Below are 20,705 nucleotides of genomic sequence, written 5' to 3'. Positions count from 1 at the left end.
GAGTTATTAAAACTATTATGTTTAGAAATGTGTTGAAAAAAATCTTCTCTCCGTTAAACAGAAATTCGGGAAAGAAATAAACGGGGGCTAATAATTCTGACTTAAACTGTATATTGGTTATCAGCTTCCAAATATAAAATGTTTTCAGTTATCTTTATCAGCCAAAATGTTTATATTAGTACAAAACATATTTAAATGAATATCTTAGAATTATTCTCATATCTAAATGAAATTCTAGAACTTTTCATTGAAGGAGTGAAGAACTTATCAGGTGTTTTTTAACATCAGGTACACACTTGTTCTGGTTCTTGTACAGTAGGTGGAGAAGATCCAAAAGTGCTGGACCAGGTGTCCTGAATGAGTGACAGAGTAATGGATTCATGGCAGTGGTGGCACAGTAAAGCAGCAGGTGCAGCTCATCACCAGCAGTGCCAGTGATACTGCATTTCCGCTTCCATCCTCTCAGGCACACATTGCTGTTGTGAAGCTGAATGTGGGCCAGTGATAGAAGTATCAGTGTGGCTGAATCCTAGTTCGCATACAATCTCCCTATAAAGTACAGTATCAGGCCCTGTTTCTACCTGGTTTTAAGGTGTATTTAGTGATCTGATTACAAGAGGTCAGTACTGTTTCCACCTGGTATTAAAGAATGCATTGATTCAATATGTAAAATTGTTCTCTACGCAGACTTAGGCAGCTCAAAAAGTTCTCTGGAAACTTTTTATATGCTCATTTATAACCAGAGGAATTACCCTAAAATAAAAAGCACCGTTTTGACCATTTTTGGAATCATCGTGAATATTAATGAGCTCTGCAGCTTGTTTCACGTGCATCATGCTTCAATTGTGAATAAATATTTGACCAGAGTAGATGCCTTGTGAAATTACAATCTGACATTATAATTATACCTGACAAAAGGAACTGACAGATGTTTCCTTTGTTATATTTTCTGGGTTTAATGTATATGACAACACAGGAAGGGAATAATATAAACCTCTGCATAAACAGATGAGTTTTATAACATTTTTTGGCATTGTTTCACTCAAGAAAAATTATGGTAAGAGCTAAGTGATATAACCAGATGCATGAACATGTATTGAACACTCTGTTTGTTGCCTCATTACAAACATACTCTGCAAATTCCACAAAATACTCATTTAACTAACATTAAAATAGACCATTATACCTTTTTACGTTGGCCCTGAATAACTTTGTAATCTGTATATCCTGCATTTTGCATTCTGACGAGCTGAAAAGATGAGACCTGCTTGTTTCACAGAAAACTCATTTATTCTTCTAGCCTCTTCTGTTTTCAAAATAAGAGTACCGCATACAATATTGTTGTAATCTCACTATAAAACATTGTGGCCGTTGCTTGGATTTTATACTTGTGTAATATACATGGGAAAAAGTAAACAATGGTGTTTCGGATTTGAATTTTATAACACCTTTAACATTCATTCAAAGGCGTCTCTTGTGAGCACTTGAGTTCCAAAGAGGCCAAAGACCAAACCCTCTTATATCCCTCTTATTTAGTGGTAGCTGTTGTATGCTACTACTGTATGAAGCACATCATATTATCTGTCATACAGTACATAATTGTATTTGGTTTACGCTTTACATAGTTTAGGCCAAATAAAAAGTAATATGTTAATAAAATAAATACTGAGTAAATATTAACTAAATACATGGAAATGGTTTATAAATTGTATTAATCTGCTTGAAATATTTTCAATGTATTTGTTTATGTACAAAAATAATGTAATAGATAAATCTTCCTCGTGCAGGGTACTGGTTCAGATTACTTAGAATTTCAAAAACATTTCTTTTTTTTTACACATATTAGAGTTACATTTTCAATATAAAGGTTGTTAGAGATCAGAAAAAGATGGAAGGTGCAACAAGCACTCATTATAAAAGCATATATAACTTTAAATATATAAATATATGGCTAAATGTGGAACAAATATTTTTAGTTGGTCTTTGGAGGGTATTTATTAATACAGTATATCTGCAAGAAATATACTTTAAAATTGTTAAAGGAAGGGTTATTTTCAAATCCAGACAACATTCAGATTGATTAATGTTGACTGTGAAGGTGCAATAAACACTCATTATAAAAGCATATATAACTATAAATTTGTAAATATATTGCTAAATGTATTTCAGTTGGAATTGTGTGTAGAAATTTGAGGAAATAAATTAATTTTATCCATTTTGGAATAAGGCTGTAACAAAAAAATGTGGAAAAAGTGAAGCACTATGAATACTTTCTGTATGCACTGTATCTTTTTAAATGGAGTCAACATTGGGTCACATGAAAAAAACAATCAACTCCAGTAATATTTTGAAAAGAGAAAAATGTATTTGTAAGCTGCTTGAAATGTTTCACAGTGCTTAAAAGTGTATTTTTGTGTGCCTTCTTTTCACTAGACTAAAACAACATATTATAAAAAAGCCAAATAGCCCAAAATTGACCATTGCATGAAAACAACAATGTTGTTTTGCCCTAAAAGCATAAAATGTATCAAAACATCCATGGTACCAATTTAACAAAAAGCAATTACTAATGTGTTGTCTGCAATAAATTCGCCTCATACTTTCATATTTCTACCAAGAAAAAAAGTATGCACATTTTCCTTTCTGGAAAAGTACTAACTTTTAGTGCATAGTAGACATATGCAAATTGGTATTCATGTGCTGACTTGAGGGTGTAAAGTTCCTCCATCACACCGGCCATGTGTGAAATAGCTTTCTACTGAATTGGGCTCCTGAACATTAGAAGATCTAGTGGCCATACAGTAGTCTGACGGACTAGAAGGAGAGAAGAAATAGGAGGATTAGAAGACAGGATGACAGAGAGAAACATCTATGGCATGGGAGAATGAGTGGAGAAAGAATGTCGGAGGACAGGTTGGGCATAACTCTGCGTGTGGCAAGGGATATAAAGCGTCCTGCAGGCAGGTTTCTGTGGGCCTGAGGGATGAGAGGAGAGCTTGTGCTCTGATAGGATGTGATAACTACCGTATATCAAGCACTGTTGGATCAATACTACAGCAGTACTGCACATACAAACACCCGTGCGGCCATATACACAACATAAAATACTGAACAGCGCCAACGCCGGCGAGTGATCAATCTCATAGATCAATACCGTCCAATACCTTAAAACAATCAACGCTGCGTTTGGAATTGAAATAGCTGTTTTTCAGGTCCATAATAATAAAAGGATGGTTAATGGTTAAACATGTATAATATCATTTAATGAAGGATGTAAGGAAAATGTTCATGTCCATATTCTGATTAGTTGTGTAGGATATGTCTTTTAATGAAGGATATTGTCAAGACTATATTGGTTTGCTTATGTTTTGAGTTGGAATTGTTATTTGTCAGGTTCATAATTCAATTGGATAATCAGGACTAATGGTGGTAAATAAATCTATGTCAATGAAAGTGGGAAAAATATTAAAGAGCCCATATTATACATGAAATAGGGTCATATTTTGGTTGTAAGGGTCTCCAACAACAGTCTAGTATGCATGCAAGGTCAAAAAACACTTTCATGGTCTTATAATCTGCATTTATTTTTACCTAATTATCCCAGCGACTCCCATATGAATCGTTCAGCGATTCATTTGTTCCCAAACCCGTCCTCAGCGCGAAGCTAATCTGCGCTGATTGGACCGATGACAGCCTGCTGCAATTGGTCGATGACACTGACAGGCTTCAGCGCGAGACAGAGTGAAATGCCCAGCAGATAATCAACAATATAAAAGTAGTCACAGTGCATACACGCTTCATAGTGGATTTTGGCTGCCAGTGGGTGAATGTAAATACAGACGATGGACTAGAAAATACTGACGACTAACTATTTTATCAATCAAAAAGACCAAGAACTGGCGAGGAGATCTCCTAGCCCATCACAGTCTAACCTGCTCTTTTCACACACACACACACACACACGCACACACACACACACACACACACACACAGGGCCGGCGCGTCCATAGAGGCATTGGCGACACCTCCCTCACCACCCGCGTCCACAGTTATATCCGCGAATAATACCCCCCCCCCTTCTTCAATTTCAACCGCGACCCGGTCCTCACTTTACTAACGGGCCCCTTTCGTTTTCACTATCGCGTTGAGGGTGGCGCACACACATTACATTCCTCCCCAGAGAACAAAACACACTCGCCTAGAGCGCCAGTTCAGCTTGCTGGGTGCAATTTAGACACCTCACCTTGAACCTGAGCTGAACTATTTTGCGTCGCGTTTTCAACGTGGCTTTACACGCGATATGAGAAAATAAAGAGTTAACCTGATACAGTACACGCAGTTACAAGTAACAAAACACAACTAAATACATAATTTGCAAGATAGAATAAATGAGGCAACAGTTTTAATCGCACATACTTACACTTGTGAAACGGGGGAAGAAACTGATTCATGATGCACTGATCCATGTTCTGACAGTGTTTACTGATCCTTCCTTTAACAAACCGATGAAGTCTTTGTAAGCATGTAATTTCCAGAAGCACTCAATCTCCTCAATGCTGGGCTATATTGCTGGGGTTTCATCTTTAATTAGACTGTCAATAATGTCCATCTGCACAGCGTGACTTCATTCGACCGGTGTCTGTGTGTGTCTCTGTGTGTGTGTGTTGCTTTTTTTCTGTTAGTGGGCGGGGCCGCAGGTTTCAAATCTCCCGGGTTTGCGCGCGCAACTAATTGTTTCGTGGCCTCGTCATCACGAAACACCTAATGACTCGTTATCAAGACGACTCATTTGAAGCACTATGAGTCGACTCTTTTATAGATGAATCAATAGTTTTAAACACTGTACACTTACAGATTTAAGCCTTAGCTGGACATTTCACTTCACTTGGAGCTGTGTGACACTATATTGAAGAGCATTTTCAAAAACCCATAATATGGGCTCTTTAATATATGATTTAGCAAACACCGAAAATATCCTCTAATGACATGTGAACTATGTATGTTTGAATATCTGAATTTGTGTAATAATGTCACATATAACTTTCTTTAAATAGATAATTCACTAAAAAATGTAAAATTCTGACAGCATTTGCTCACCCTTTTACTTCAAACCTCTATGAATTTCTTTCTTCTGTTAAACACAAAAGTGGATATTTTGAAGAATGCTGCAAACCTGTAACCATTGGCTTCCATAGTATTTACATTTCTTATGGAAGTCAATGGTTAAAGGTTTTCAGCACCCTTTGAAGTATTTTTTTTTTCGTTCAATAGAAAAAAGCAACTCATATTTAAAGATTTAAGGTATAAATTTAAGGTTAAAACTATTTGAGAGTGCAAATACTGAGTAAATGTTCATTTTTGGGTGAATCATCCCTTGAAATCCTTATATAATGCCAGTGATGCCATCTTCATTGGAGTATGGGAACATTTTAAAGTTTAAAACTAGACTGTTTTTGGTTGCATAACATCTGTAATGTAAGAGAAATGTGCTCACAATCCAATGTGGCAACATTCACTATCACAATGGGTATACATACACATTATAATGCAACAATTCTACAGTATATGGCATTAATCAAATACTAGAGCATCCATCTCACATGACGGCAAACAGATTTAAGTTTGTTTGCCATCATAAGAAAAGTTTCCCCCTACAGGTAATTATTTCATTTGCAAACCCAATGCTCATGTCATCAAAGCAGACCAGTGTGAAAGGAAATGGCCTGGCTGCAAACACAGAGAGCAAAAACTAGGAAACCCAGCTTAAATGGGAAACCCTCAGTGCTTAATTGCCCGGAGGAAAAGGGAAAGCAGAGGGAAATGACAGTGTTCCGTTATTGCGGCCCACAGGAACAGACGTGTATCTGTCAGGAAGCAGCGAGGTGTGTGTGACGCTACACTGACGGACTGCCTTTCTGACAGTCTAATCTCCATCAACCTGCCTGTCTGCTGTCACACCTCCACTAGAGCTTTCTCTCTCTCTCCCTTTTTCTCTCACGTTCACCTTTCCTATTGCTGCTCTGCCTTTTCCCCACAATTCCCACTTCAGCACACTGTTTATTTTCTTGCTTAGTGTACTCTTTAGTGCACACCTAATAATAAGTTTGAGTTTGGGGGAATATAAACCGCTGATGTACAGTTTTTCTTTTCCCAATCTCAAGCCTAAATAAACAAATATCACTTGGGATAGGATATTTTAGGATGGATTCCCCTATCACAGTGAGGAGTTCGGTCTACCGCTGAACTTGATATTAAATATTGATTTTCAAGGTACAAACAATTTGTGCATCATACTGCCTTACAAGACATGAATTGAATTGTATATATAAACTAGTCAAAGAGAAAAGATACAGAACTGATGATTATAAAGACCTTTATGCACAATACATTTGAACGGTGCACAAAGGATAAGGATAAGTTTCAATCTATTGCTTTTTCAATTTATTTTTTTCCATTTTAAAGCAGTGGCTTCAACGAGGGGGAACTAAAAGCTTTATTTCATATCTAGGGGCTCTAATTTGTCCAAGTACATACAATCTTTGGAAAAGCTAGCCAAAGACGAGGCACCGTTTAATGAGAAAAATGTTGTTCTGCATTTTGGTCCCTAACATTATGGACTTGAAACACTTGAGTATTATTATTTTAGAAAACCTTAAACCATTTTCTCCCAGTCTTTTTCTCAAGCTTCCAGTGTTTGTGTGAGAAGTGCTGACTTTTCCAAAACATTTCATTTGTCCCCTGGTGACAAAGAGGTAGTTCAGAATTGCTGATGTTTTATGGTTCAAATTATGGCTTTCAAGTTGGACAAAGGATTTATATCAGCATAACCACCTGCGAAATTACAAACCAACTCTCCTTTTATAGTCGCATCTTGCCATGCATTAGTCTACGTGAATAACATGCATGCATGTGCCCTTATCTCTCTATTCCACAGTGATAAAGAGACTGCTTTCTGGAACAATAAAGAACAAACCTGGAGAGCAAGCATAGCACAGGACAATCATATATGCACAAATTAATATCTATTTACTTACATGTAAACGGTTCCCAATTATGCAATTCTAATGAGATGATTTGTTTATCACCTCATACAGTGATGCACTATAATTTTTATCTGCATCTAAATCGGATGTAAGCTAACTGAATGTTCTCTCTTCTCTTTCTTTTCTTAATTCAAAGATGTTAACATTTATCTTGCCTATTGCTTCACTGATTCCGGCCTGATTTTTAAATTAATTTTGCTGAAGCCAGAAAATTAAATAAACTTTAGCTACAACCAATCAAGTGTTTAATGACCCGTCAGAGTCTTAGCCAAACCCTATATCGCATGCAAAGACATTCATTGGTTAATATTCATTGTATTGCCAGGCCGCTACACTTCACTTGCTGGATTAAGCTGCAGTCATAAATTACTTTGAACGTATGTAACAGGATATGATACAAGGGTCTAGGATTCTTTTGAAACAATCTATGAATAACTGTTTGATTTTTATTGCACAGGTAAGGAAATTCCAGGCAGGTTTTGTCCATTTCACTAAACAATTTGAGTTATTTTAAGGATTCTTAGAGCATGCAAAGAAAAAAAAAACTACAATCTACAATCATATTGTCCAAGCAAATACATTCATTAATGCATATAGTAAACTGTAAAAAATAAACTAGAGGTGCCCAGAGTAGAGCCTGCGGGCCAAAGTTGGCCCATGATAACTTTTGGTTTGGCCCTCCATTCCATCTAAAAAGACAGGGAGAATGATGGGGAGTTGCTTGGGGTAAATTTTCAATTTAATGGACCCTTTTGTTTCTTTGTTTAATCGAGGAGCTACAAAAAACGAACTAAAATTAAATGTTTTATATCAATCAGATTTTTAAAATGTCTCGACAGATAAAGGACAATGCACAAGACATCGCTGAGCAACACAAGGCAAAGGCAGGAGCAGCTCAACTAGTGTATTCAGTATTGAGCTCCATTGTGTTATAAATGGGATTTTTTTTATGTTTTTACTATAAGTTGATCATAAAACTTTAAATATATATATATATATATATACTGCATCATCATTTAGTATGTTTTAAAGCAACTTTTTCTAGTTATTTAAAAAAAATAAGCAAACAAATAAGCTAATTTAATGAAATACAGTTTGGTATATTTAACTTCAGCCCACAGCCCTCAATCAAGTTTGGTTTTTGGCTCTTTATAAGAAAAAGTTTGGGCACCCCTGCTGTAAACTATTTCCTTGTTTTTTCAATGTTTCAAAATGTAATGTTCATGGAGCACTGTTGGCCATGCAGGTTGTTTGTGTGCCAGAAGTTTTGTTGTTTTGTTCTATGTATTTTAGTCTTCAGTCAGAGTTTGGCACAAAAGGAAATCTGAAACCTGGACTTTACTAGAGCTTCTATGTTAAGCAATTTTGAAACAATCTACATTGTAAAAGTGCTATATAAATAAACTTGAATTGAATTGAATTGAATTGAATTGAAAAAAGGTTGTTTGACACCCTTAATATTCTTATTTTCAAATGTAAAGCCAATAGATAGACAACTGAAGACCAGTGTTGTGCCATTCAAAATTGATCCTGTTTTTCCTTTACTGCATTTCAGATTGAACTGTATTTTTTAAACAGAATAGCTTTGTTTATCAAGTGTATCAATAAAAAAAGGATGCATGTCAAAACCTTAAACCCTTTAACGCAATCAGCTGCTTAAAAAACATTAAAAGTGACAGAAAATACATGTACAATATGTTATTAGAAATCAATCTGATTCCAATAAACAATCAAATAATCTGATTCAAACTTGCTGTAAATAATACAGGAAAATTGCATTGTGGTTTCCATAAAAATATGAAACAGCACAACATAAATAGTGGGCAGCACGATGGCTCAGTGGTTAGCAATGTCGCCTCACAGCAAGAAGATCGCTGGTTCGAGCCCTGGCTGAGTCAGTTGGCATTTCTGTGTGGAGTTTGCATGTTCTTTCCATGTTGTTTGGGTGCTCCGGTCTCCCCCACAGTCTAAAGACATGCAGTATAAGTGAATTGGGCAAACTAAATTGGCCGTAGTGTATGAGTGTGACTGCAGAGATCCTGATAAATAAAGGGACTAAGCTGAAGGAGAATGAATGAATGAATGAATGAATGAATGAATGAACAACATAAATAAATGTTTAAGTAGCACCAAACCAGCATGTCAGGATTATGTGGCTTAAGTCAGGACTAATGGTTGCTAAAAATTCAGCATTGCCACATCATGTATTACAAATCATATATTTCTCAGGCCTCCGGCAACTATACTGCATCTCTTCACAGGAATTTTGGCCATAGGAGAAATGGTTGTGCCCAACAGAGCCTGGTTTCTCTGGGTTTTTTCCTTCATTTTTGTCAATTGGTGAAGTTTTGTCAATCGCGTTTAGGCACAGTTCAAGGCAACTGTACCAAGTGTGAGCATGCCCAAAGTTACCATTTTTTTAGCAAGTAAGTTTATGCATTTTTACATCTACAAAACACAAATCAGAAATCTTTTGATGCAAATAAAGTTCAGTTTCTAGAAGTAACTGCTGGTTCCACTTACTGTCTGAATAGTTCCATCTGAATACCAGAATGAGTGCCACTTCCCTGAGCCCTGAAAGGACCTGGGCCATTTTACACTTGAGCAGTGCACAATGGGAGCTCTCATCATACACATGTTGTGTCGATTCACCCTAGCTGCTGCATCACAGAGGTCATGTTTCCCATCAGAATGTCCCTGTGCTCTGTGTCTCACCGTGGCCCTGGGATCGAGAGAGATTGCAGGAAGGTCATGAAGCAAACGCGGTGTGCGCTAATAATCATATTTCTGAGAGGACCAGTAGGGTCACTGATCTATCTGCTGTCTAATCAGGGAGATTTCTGGAGTGGATTCTGTGGTCAGAACTCCCAGTGTCCTCTGCTTTCTCCAAATCCTCAGAGTGTTAAACATGTAACCTTATCCAGAGTGAGCCAGATTACTTTGTTGAACTTTGCTGGAAGAGCTGGAGTTAATGAACATGATCCAAAAGTATTGCAGGTTCTTCAGAGGATGCAAAATCTCTTTGGTATTTTCACTCAATTGCTTGGTTGGAACCCGAGTTTGATTCCAACACCTTTCCTCTGCCCCCGCTGGTCTTATTTTACCTTGTCATTTGGCACAGTTATTTGGAGCTGCTTCAGGAGAAACGATTTTAAAACTGGTGCAACCAGACAGGAGAAATCGGAGACTGTTTTCTTTGCATTTTTCAAATAGCTAGGTAGGAAAACTTTAATACCCATAACTGCGCTTGTATCCATCCAAGGCCACTCCAAGTCTGCTCCAATTGGAGAGTCAAATACCACTTTGTTGCTTTTTCTCTTGAATTGTTCCTGGATGTAATAATTCAAAGCCTGAACGTTTAGCTGGAGTGAAGTTTCTGTGTGTGTAGTGTTGTAGACTGCCTAAAAGCTGCAAAGAATAGCAAATATGAAGATAACACCATGGACATCTGGGTTTGAAGTTTACATTTTTCAGTGTTTTAGGTGAAATAAAAGGTGAAAAAAATTTTTTTTAAATCCGCTGTCCTATTAGTAATTTGGGGGAAAGAAGAAACACAGGTAACCTTCTGCTAAAGCCCAAAGCAAAATACAGTCATACACTGGGGAAAAGGCTATTGCCATGTTCCATTTATATCCTAAAAGGAAAGTAATTTGAGCAGAGGTAAGCAAGGTCACTTTCAAAATTTTCAAAAATTGATTCCAAATTGCCTTCATACAAACTATAAACCATGCGAGAGTTCATATAAACACTATGCAACATATCTAACAGCATGTTTCTGCTGAGCACTACAGGGCTACAGCAAAGTATGGTATGGTTTTTTTCCCCCTTCCAACTTTTAAAGGTACACTCTAAAAAACGTTGGGTTATTTACTTAACCCAATGGTTGAATTAAAAATATTTGGTGCTTTGTTGGGTTATTTTAAACCTTTGTTGGGTTATTTATTTAATAACTCAACCAGTTGGGTTACAATTTTTGAATTTCAACAGTCAACTGATTGAACTGACACAGAACCGCTGAATCAATATGCGTACGTGATGTTGCTCTTGCGTTATAAAGTTTATGCAAGCTCTAATGCAGTAAATTAGAGCAGAAATGCAGCAAATTGCCTCTTTGTGTCATGTTTTTTATATGTTTCACCTGAACTCTTAATTATTAATGATACAAACGTTCGCGCTTCATAGCCGATCTATATGCGGATAAAAACGCTTTCTCTACCTCCGTGTTCGTCTCTACAGTTGTTTTGGAGGAAATGATACACGTATTTGAGACATTCCGCCGTCATTTTTGTCTTTAGGACCCAGGAGAGACATCAAACCGGAGTCGCGTCCAGTCTTGTTGAAGGTATGTTATGTTGTCTTAAAAAACACTGTCCTTTCGCTAGGAAACCATATTGTAACAACTAAATGCTAATATAGACACATTTATGTGCTACATTTTGTTCAGGAAGTTGCTAGTTTTCCCAAGAAGTACGGAATCCGAGCATTATATTATTATTGGTTATTATTCGCCGCTAGAGGGCGCTGAATGGATCTCAACGTGAGAAAGTTATCCTCCTGGACAAGAGCAGAGCAGAAACTTGCTACATCATCTTTTACCAGAAGATTCATTATCCATTTTAAGGTACTTGATTATTAACTATTGAAAGGTAAATGTTGTTATTATTAGTGTTTGTGTGTACTTTATTGAAGGCCCTGAAAATTGCAGTTTCCCTACATCTTATACTAACCTACAGGGATGAAACCACAAGCCTGATAATGTTAGATGCTAATATAAATGTTTAATCGGTTATATATGTCATACAACAAATAAATATAAGCTTAAAAAATTATATATATATATATATATATATAAGAATTGTAACATCTGCTAGCTTTGTATAATAATAGTAGTAATATATGCTAATAATACAAAGCCCTTAAACATACATGTCCTTGCCCAGTTTTTAATTCAGGTGAGATTTTAGTAATGCTGTGACCACTCAGCTGATAAATGTTGTCTGTCAGCTCATGTTAATTTGTGGTTTATTTAATTTTTTGTTTGTTTGTTCATTGTAGGTTGCTCTGGACAGAGCGAGTTTTAATCCTCCTTGATAATCTTGTTGATAAAGGTAAGAAAACAACATCACTGTATTTTGTAATATGTACATGATGCAAAAATGCACCGATACACACACTTAAGCAGTATCATATACTGTAAAAGTGTCTTTACATCACCATATGTCTTAAAATCAAATTATACATTTGTAATTCTTCTGTAAATGCATTTATACTTCTCTGAACAGCACTGGTAGTGTGCAAAGACACAAATGCCTCTTTCAAAGGCGTCTCTGTGGCTTATTTGAGTGTGAATTTGGTATTAGACTCTGTATCAGGCATGAGGCCACAGGTGAGTACAGATGACTGATATAGAGTCTAAGCACAGTTCAGAACTCCACTCCTGGAACATTTGACCAAGTAAATTGCGATATTACAGACATTAACCTATTTTTATTAATTATTGCATTATGTAAATTTACTGACAGGTTCCAGTTATTTCAGTAGAAAATGTTATCAGGAGTTTCACTCTTTTGCAAGTTTCTGAGCATGAGAATTAAGCACATTGATGAACATCAGTGCACAATTGACCATGTAAAATGGACCTAATTTGCCCACCAAATTTGCAAATGTGATGCACCTTAACAACTCACATAAAAGACTAATCCTGCAGCTAAAAGCACATTTTCGTAGTTTTTTTTTTTCTCTTTATCTGTTTAAGGTACCCCTGGAGATGACCACTTGCAGCCTTCCAGTTATCTTTTCTCCGTTGCTAAACTGGGTAAACACATGATTTATTTTTTATTTGGTCCGGCATACATGTGCAAATTTAAAATTTCTGTTTTAAGGTTGGAGTGAACATCATTTGGTATATGGAGGAGTAGGTAACTAAACCATTTTTGGTGTGAAAGTCCATAGCATTTTCTCCTCTGTTCAGTGGGGACTATCAAGTTTTTGATGTGCTTTGTCCTTTAAGTTAATATTTGTGCTCAGCAGAAAAAATAAATAAATCAACAACTTGAGGGTGAGTAAATGATGAATACACCCAAAAATCGGTGAAACACTCATTCAGCAGCAGAGGCGAATCCATCATGTCCTGGAGCTGGGTCAGAGGAGCATGTCTCTCACAGTCCAAACGCATGCAGTATAGGTAAATTTAATTAACTAAATTGGCCGTAGTGTATGGGTGTTTCACTGATTTTTGGGTGTATTTATCATTTACTAACCCTCAAGTTGTTAATTGTTTTTTATTTATTTCTGCTGACCACAATTGATAACTTTAAAGGACAAAGCAAATCAAAAACTTAATAGTCCCCAACAGACTTCAACCGAAGACAAAAATGCTATGGCATTTCACTGTGGACCAAGAATGGTTTAGTTACCTATATTGTTCAAAATATCATGTTTTGTGTTTCTTTTGAGGTAGAGATTTAGAACAAGGGGAGGGTGAATTACTGATGACAGAATTTCCATTTTTGTGTAAAATATCCCTTTAATAAATCCAGTGTACTGTTAGCATGGCGTGGATTTAAGTGCTGTTTTTGTTTATTTATTTTTAGATTGCTCAGGACGGGTATTTTATACCCGCACACCAAAGAAACTTTTTGAGGTTTGGGGAGATGCATCACTGCGGATCCTCTCGTATTGCAAAAAAAGAGAAGAGAGCCTTGGATCTACCAGTTCAAGCAAACATTTCATCTGGTGAGACAATCCTGCATAACAGCTCTGTTTTAATCCCTATTTGTAGCATTTCACCTTTGATATGAGGGGCTTGTTTTGAGTTTAATTATTGTGTTTTTTTCTGTTTGATATAAAGACAGCCTTGGAGATCCCACTTTGGAGATGGTGCTTTAACAACTCTGCCAGCTATCCTTTCTCCACTGCCATACAGATTGTGCAGCAAGATGGTTCGGCCCTCATACCAGGAGGCAAAACAAGAATTTGTTGATTTGCGAATTCTAGGTGCATTATTTATGACAATAAAGGTTGGACATTATTTAATTCATGTGTGTATACTTGTATTTCGTTCAGTACTTAAAGGAGGAGGAGCAACAGAGACAGAACCCTCTTGTCCTGCTGCTTGGGGATGAACTAAACTGCTCTCAGGCGTTTGTTATTGTGAAAGGAGTGGCACTAAATTCATGATTTTAAATAAAGCTTTTCCAATGTAATAAAAGCAGTGTATTTTTTTAAATTTACATATAAAGATTACTACAATAATAATAATAATAATAATTTATTACTATATAGTGGTTAAGCCACTTTTTGGCAAAATAACCCAACAAATTAGTTATTTTTATAACCCAAATTGTTGGGTTAACCTTATCAACCCAATGAATTGGGTTAAAATAACCCAACAGAAGGTCGGTGCCAAATTGACCCATCTATGGGTTACCTGTTGGGTTATTATTAACCCAACTGTTTTAAGTGAGTAACAAAATAAAGTTCCTCACCCCACTTTTTTGGTGTCCTTTTTGTATCAAGCACAAACAGATGGTTCTAAAATGGTGGAGTTATAGAGATGTTGCAAGATGCTATTCATTTACAGATAATCATCAACAGCGTGTGCAACAAGACAAAGAAATAACAGCACAAATACACATCTAAGACAAGACACCATAATTATATAATGATGGCATGCAGCAAAGAACCATACTCAAACAAAGCTGAAGCAAAACAGCCACATGCCAAAAAAGAGGATCTGCTGTATGTTTACATTGTTGTTTACGAGGCCATTCACATGTCGCTCTAAAAATGTAGAAAGATGGATTGATCCTTCCTTCTATTTGTGCGCACTTGCAGCACCTTCATTCATTCATTCATTTTCCTTTGGCTTTGTCCCTTATTTAACAGGATTTGCCACAGTGGAATGAACTGCTAACTATTCCAGCATATGTTTTATGCAGCAGACCCCCTTCCAGCCACAACCCAGTACTGGGAAACGCCATACATGCTCACGTTCACACACTCATACACTACGGCCAATTTAGCTTACCCAATTCACCTATATCACATGTTTTTGGACTTGTGGAGGAAACCGGAGCACCCAGAGGAAACCCACGTGAACACAAGGAGAACATGCAAACTTCACACAGAAATGCCAACTGACCCAGCCGGGACTCAAACCAGCAACCTTCTTGCTGTGAAGTGACAGTGCTAACCACTGAGTTACCATGCACTTGCAGCACATCTACAGTAGTAGTAGTATTTTTAGTAGTACCAAGATAGTTACCTGAACTATGGTTTTATTCCATTTTCAAAAAGCAAAGAGTCCTAGATCCAGCACCAGTGCATTATCTGCCTCAAAGTTCTTGCTAATGAATGCATGAGGCCATCAAAATTAATAAGACATTTGCAGACGACTCATCCCGAATACAGCGACAAGCCCAGAGCATTTTTTGAGCACAAGGCAAAAGAACTGACACACACCCAAAATAAGATGAGGGAGGTAACAGCTACTGACAAGAAACTTTTAAAAATCTTGTATACAGTTGACACAAAAAAAATCGCCAAAGCAAAGAAAGAGCATGCAATTGCAGAAACTTAGATTTTGCTATTTTGCCATATTTTCCAGGGGAAAGGGGGTCTCAGGCAAAAAAAAAAGCTTGGGAACCACTGTAGTATATAGACCAAGAAGCTAGTAAAGTAGCATACCCTCACTCAATAGGAACTATATTGAAAGCACAGCAAAACTCAGTCCAAGGCACTCAAAAAATGTGTGAAAAATATAGATTTTAAATTTTTTCGAGTGCCTTGGACTGATTTTTGCTGTTCGTTCTGACGAATCCCTTACCCAAAGAGCACCAACACATTATTTAAGCTACCCCTGAGCACTTTTTGTTTGATTTTGGACATTGAAAGCACATGATGGACTTCACATTTTTAATGAAAACACATCGTGAGTGGTTTCAGTGATATATAATCCATAAAGTGTGATAACCATCATGTATTATTTGTGAAGCTTGAACCATAGTCTTGTTAAGAACTGTATTGGTAGCAGAGTAGGAATTGATAACACAGCAACGGATCTGCTCTCTGGAACCCAGGGTTAAGAGGGTGAGAAATGTTTATCTTTCTGGTTAAGCTACATACTGGAGAAAGAGTTCAAATCTATCCACCTGTTTTTAAAAGTAAATTATTAGGTCTCACTTTATTTTGATGGTCCGTTTGTTGAATTTAAGTCGCATTGCATCTACATGCCAACTAATTCTCAATAGTGTTACATGTTTAAGTTGTTAAGTTGGATAAGACATAACATTCAGTGAGTCTCTAATGGTGCTGGGTGAAAATGAGAACACACAACCGCTGGATAAGTGAAACATTTATTAAACAGAGAATATCAAACAATTGTGACGTGTTTAAGTTGTTAAGGTATTAAAAAGGATGAAACATAACAATCAGTGAGTCTACTGATGCTGGATGAATGAGAACACAACAACCACTTGTTAAGTGAAACAAATTAAGTATTTAATATTCAGTGAATGTCAGACAATGAATAGAGAATGTATTATAAATGTAATTTTAAATAATCGAATTAAAGAAAATAGGAGTGTTGCCAAAACAAAGAAATAAATATAACAAAACAATCTAACTAAACCCCAACCCACTAAACTAACTAACCAAAGAAAAATGAAGAAACAAAACCGTAATCTTCAGCACGTAGCTTAACTAAACTTCATAACCTCAAAATATAATTACACATGTGGCAACGCCTCCTTAAACTAACTAACAAATAAATATTCTAAGCTGCTCACATTACTAGAGTTCTCGTAAAGTACACACTGTTAGCCATCAGCAAAACAAAATCTCATATAATCCAATTCTCACAAAGATCATTCAACTTCTCACTAGATAATAGACTGAGCTGCACAAGCATATCTAATAAAGTAGTCTCTTTAAAAAAGAGAAAACTAGAACACAGCAAATCGTAAGCAAATCAACACAGATGAATAGGCTGGCCGACACAAGTGAGGAGACTGGCTGTGAGCCAAGCGCTCCTCAAGAACAGCGCAAGCGCACGGCTTTTATACCGAGCGGACCCGGTTCTGATTGGCGTGTCGATGGTGATTGACAGCTCCTTTGACCAATGGTTGCACACCTAGAACCAGCACATGACACACAGCAGAAAAGAGAGAAAAGCACGCAAAACAGAACAAACAAAACATACGTGAAACGTAACACAATTAATGTGGGAATTTAGAATGTAATTTTAAATAACCGAATTAAACGAAAAATAGTAGTGTTCCCAAAACAAAGAAATAAATATAACAAAATGATCTAACTAAAACCCAACCCACTAAACTAACTAACCAAAGAAAAATGCAAAAACAAAACCATAATCTTCAGCGTATGCCATGCTTAACTAAACTACTTTCCTATTTAAACACAATTACACATGTGGCAACTCCTTCATAAAGTAACTAACAAAACAAAAACAAAAAAACTATGCTGCTCAAAATTACTGGAGTTCTCGTAAACACTGTTAGCCATTAGCAAAACAAGAGCTTATCTGAGAATCCAATTCTCATAAAGTTAACTAAATTGAGCTGAACAAACTTACCTAATAAATAGATCACTTAAATGAGAGACAAACTACACAACAACAACAAAATAATACAAACACAAACAAACAAACTGGCTGACACAAGTGAGGAGTTTGGTGGCGAGCCAAGCGCTCCTCCTGAACAGCGCAAGCCTTTTATAAATTGAGGACCTGCTCCTTCTCGACCATTGGTTGCACACCCAGAACAGGACAGAGTTCACAAAGGAAGAGAGAAGAGAATGCAAAACAGAAAACACAAAACACCATAATACATACGTGAAACGTAACATTAGATTATAAGTAGACTGTTAAATTGGGGTTAGGGTTGGAGTTAGGGTTAGTGTAAGTTGACATGTACTTCCAAAGTTTTATATAGTCAGTTGACTGTCAGTTGAAGGAGCAGTATCAGCAGATACTAAGCAGACAGTCTACTAATACGCAAATGGACCATCAAAATAAAGTGTTGCCAATTGTTATTTTGTGAAAAGTCCACATTTCTTGCAATACAGATATAATTAGAAACACCAATAACAAAAAAACATGTTGTTAATTAAAATATTTAAACACAAGGTGAGATTAAATGGAAAGAAAATTAAACTAATTTCTGAGACTCCCAACTGTACGGTAATGAGGTAGAAAATAACAATGTATTACTTTAATTGTAAAGTACACATATCAGTATATTTTTAACCGAGAGCAGCTGAAGCGAAATAAAGGCTTCCCCTAGGACAGTAAACACTGTTAACAAAACAATGGTGCCATTACCGAGACAAACGTAGCGCTGAAGAATGCTGACATGCATCTCTCGCTGATAGATTACCTGAAATTGTATTCGATATATCAAGCGGATTTACAACAGGAACAGACAATGATTTCCTGAAGAATGGAACAAACTTTATTAAGCTGTTTCCTCCGGATAGAGGTTTGTTCAGGGGTTTAAGCAATAATTGTTGTTTAGAGAGATAACGAAACAGCTGTAACGGCACATCTCTGTACATTTACAGTGATTTATCTGACGAATAGGCTTACAGAAGTGCTCCAGAGAGAGAAATGCAATGAGGCCACTGCCAGAAGGACAAATGAGAGCTTTCCTTCAATGTGATTAATCTACATGCGCACTCAACAAATCTCCATCAGCAGAGAAATAGGGCAGTTATAAAAAGTAGAAACTAGTCACACATGACGAAACATAGATGCATTCGTTTTTGTCACTTTGAGGTGAGTCTGTTTATCAGTGTTTAATTTGTCATGCGGTTTGAGGTCATATTTATGTCTTGTTTGGTGTTTGGATAGTCGCTGTCTACACAGAGGTAACCTTTAAAGTTTGAATGTGGTTTTATTTCAGTAAAAAGTTTGAGAAATATGCCATCGCTGAGGCACTTTATTAATTATAACTTAATTATATACACAATAGACGGAAAATTAACTAAGTTCCTTGCGGATTTGAAATAAATAAGTTTCCTGGTGGATTTAGAGTTACATGAGGGTTGTCAGCTTGAAATTAAATTGATATTTAATTTAATTGTTTTTTCAAAATTGCAATCATATCATTTTTTTTTTCAAACAGGGTTCAACGGGTTTTACAGTTACTGTTCATGCAAAAACATTACACAGTTAATCAAATCCTCTATTAAACTTTGGTTTCACACTGTAAATTTGTGGATTATAACGGGACATTTACAAAAAAAACAGTTTAAATAGAAACTAGATACTATAACCTCTTAAGGCCCAAGGTGTTTTTTACATGAATTTTTTATTTCTCTTTGCTATTTGGGCTTATTGGAACCTAATTAGAATAAAAATCTAAGTATCATATTTTGATATGATGTACTTTTAGAGAAAAATTATGTCCACATATGTGGACTCATGGTCCGAATTTATATAAAACACATTTTCCTGAATGTTTTTTAATGCAAATATAACAGATTTTTTGACTTGCTTTGACTATCAGAGAGAAAAAACAACATTTATTCTCATTTTGGACAGTTAGAAATAGGGTTTGGGACATTTCATATGCTGCAAAACAGTTGCAGGATGACACTGTATGTCTGTAACAAAATATAAAACATTCAAAGTATTTTAAATAGCCACTTAAGAGCTAAAATGTGCTGTCCACTAATTTGTGGACACTCAAGCCCTATGAGGTTAAATTAGTATGCTTATTAAATAACGTTTACTTTTTTCTTTCATTCCGGTTTGTTCCTTTTAAAACCAGTTCTGCAACTCATTAAATTTTGCTGATTAAGAAAGCTGTACTTTTTTAATACAATTTTTACCAAATTCCATGATATTCTGACTTTATAAAGTAAATTCTGTCAATTTTTATGAAAAAAAAATTATAAAGGTGCAGACAAAAATGTTGAATCTATAGACCAAAAAAAGAATTTATTCAAACTGAGAATGACAAGAAAAAAAATGACCCTATATATGTTGTTTAATGCAGGAGTTCCCAAACTTTTCTGCCTGGAGCCCCCAAAATAACAATCCCAGTGACTTGCAACCCCCACATTCCTTGGAAGTGGTTTTACATATACAAATGTTGCACACACAACAAGGCCTATATAATCACGAGCGTATTGACAACACAAAAAAGTGCAACAGTCTAACAACCATTGGCTATAATTTCTATAGTCATTTATTCATTTGTTTAATTTTATTAAATGTGGGCTCAATCACAAGTCTATTCTTGTTTGAATTTTGGAGACCGCCACTCAGAGATCATCCTCAATGTTCATTTATGGCCTGTATTGATTTTTTTGTGTATTTAATTGCCTTAAAGGTGTCAGAATGTTTAACCAAAGTTTAATCAACCTGCTGCAGCTGACACTATTGCTCTGTTGTTAATCTAACATAAACACACAGTCCTATGGAAAAAAAAAATGGCAGCCATCAGCTTTTTATTTGCATGCTGTTGCTTTTCTATGTAACTACAATCTCAGAAAAAATGGTACACGGTGGTACAAATAATGTTCTTTAAGGAACAGTTTTGTACCTTTGTAAAAGTTGTACCTTATATGGTACAGAAAAGTCCTCTTATGATAATGTTCTGTACCTATTATGGTACAATTGAAATGAAGGTACACACT

The 20,705-nt window shown here is 36.1% G+C and overlaps 1 protein-coding gene and 1 long non-coding RNA gene across 3 annotated transcripts in view; both read left to right on the top strand.

Moving 5' to 3' along the window:
• Window positions 1-20,705, top strand: part of ncam2 (neural cell adhesion molecule 2) — a 403,925-nt gene that overhangs the window by 174,677 nt on the left and 208,543 nt on the right. The gene's annotated exons all lie outside the window — the stretch shown is intronic.
• On the top strand, window positions 13,657-14,078 carry LOC130235174 (uncharacterized). Its single transcript, XR_008838371.1, has 2 exons — window positions 13,657-13,778; window positions 13,894-14,078. It is a non-coding gene; the product is annotated as an uncharacterized LOC130235174 (long non-coding RNA).

Source organism: Danio aesculapii, chromosome 9 (assembly GCF_903798145.1).
Source record: "Danio aesculapii chromosome 9, fDanAes4.1, whole genome shotgun sequence".
In the NCBI taxonomy this organism is placed as follows: Eukaryota; Metazoa; Chordata; class Actinopteri; order Cypriniformes; family Danionidae; genus Danio; species Danio aesculapii.
This window is presented reverse-complemented; position numbering and strand designations above follow the sequence as displayed.